Here is a 2078-nt window from a genome sequence, read left to right on the forward strand (position 1 = left end):
TTAGGATAATTGAATTGAATCTGTACATGGAATCTCTTACCAAAAAGTTTATTTGTCTAAAGGGAAGTAAAAATTCAAAGCCCAAATTTCTAAAGATGTTATCTTAATGTATATGAATTCTTCCTAAAGTATATGCTTCTATTACACAACATTTCTATAGTGTTCTGACTTAGGCTGTTGTACAATGAAGGAAAACAGAAATAGTTCTACCTAGAAAACAGAACTAGGAAATAAGAACTAGAAAACTGGAAATGGGGCACTGCAGAAGATGCTGTAAAATGCTGATAGTGAAGGAAAAAATAGAATTTTAACTTTCCCCTCTCTCTAAGGTTTGAAAGTTTGAAATTCATAAATACTCCTCCACAACTTAATTAGGAAAACATTACTCTGTATAATATGGGTACAGAAATGATGTGATATTGAAGGCAGATTTATATTATTGGTATAAAATACTTCTAAGTTATAATAATCTTCATATGTTTTCCTCCACAGTAGTTTGTAGTCCTGGGACTTTTAGTCCTGGTGCTGATGTGATTTGTCAGACCTGCATTTCCATTCATATCTACGGAGCTAAATTTTGCCCATAAACTTCAGACAAAAATCAGCGAAATGAAGAACAGAGGTGAAAGCATTGTTACTTGTTGGTGGAGGTGGGGACATAGGATGATTTGTTCACATCCCAGAGCATCATTTATAGTTTAAGATCAGTAAGAGTAAGACCAAAACACTAGAATTCATACGTTTTTGAAACTTTTTAAAAAACGACTGACATGGTATTTCTAATATCTCCAGTGTACAAAGGAAAGTTGAATATTAATAAATTATTTTAGTGAAATATATTTTGTTGCTTACAAACTGAATATGTAGCTCTACACTCAAGACTATATTAAGGAAGAGTAGCAAAATATAATAAAAAATTTATACTTTCCATATATATGCTTGTTTGAAATCACTCTTCTATGATATAAAGACATGCATATTACCTTTGTATTAGAACCAGAAAAGTTATTTATTTTGATCCCTTTGCTTTTCGTTAATTTTAAAACAATGGATATACTTTATTTTTTGTTAGTATTTCTTTAGATTTACAGAATAATTGAGCAGATAATACATAGAGTTCCATATAATCAGCTCATCCCATACTCTTGTTCCTCTTCACACAGTTTCCTCTATTATTAAAATCTTGCATTAGTGTCTGGTACATTTGTTACAAAAATTAATGAGCTAATATTGATATATTATTATTAACTGTCGTCCAAATTTACATTAAGAATAATTCTTTATGTTGTAGTATTCTATGGGTTTTGACAAAGGCATAATGGCGTGTGTCCACCCTTACGTACGGAATATTTTTACCACCATAAAAATCCCCTGGGCATCACTTATTTATTCCTCACCCTTGAGTCCCTGGCAATCACTGACCTTTTACTGTCTCTACAGTTTTACCTTTTCCAAAATAGCATAGAGTTCGTTGGAATTGTACAGTGTGTAGACTTTTCAGATTGGCTTTTTTTCACCTAGCAATATGCATTTACATTTCTTCCAATTATTTTCACGACTTGGTAACTCATGTTTTATTGCTGAATACTTATCCATTGTATGGATGTATCATAGTGTGTTCATCTACTCACCCATTGAAGGAAATCTTGGTTGTTTCCAGTTTTGGTGATTATGAATAAAAGTGGTATAAACATTTGTGTGCAGGTTTTATATGTAAGCATAAGTTTTCAACTCAATTGGGTAAATAACCTAGAAGTTATGTATAATCACTGCTGGCCCAAAGTAGTTTACCATTTTGCATTCTCACCAGCAATGAATAAGTATTCCTGTTCTTTATCCTCCCCAGCATTTGATTTTGTCAGTGTTTTGGATTTTGGTGATTCTGATAGGTGTACTGTGTAGGTTTAATTTGAAATTCCCTAATGACATGTGATGTTGAGCATCTTTTAATATAGTTATTTGCCATCTTTGTGTCTTCTTTGGTAAGGTGTCTGTTTAGATCTTTTGCCCACTTTTGCCTTTTTTTTTTGAGTTGGAGTCTCACTGTCGCCCAGACTGGAGTGCAGTGGCCACTCCCG

Source organism: Carlito syrichta, unplaced genomic scaffold (genome assembly GCF_000164805.1).
Source record: "Carlito syrichta isolate Samal-C Ts95f unplaced genomic scaffold, Tarsius_syrichta-2.0.1 Scaffold131914, whole genome shotgun sequence".
NCBI lineage: Eukaryota > Metazoa > Chordata > Mammalia > Primates > Tarsiidae > Carlito > Carlito syrichta.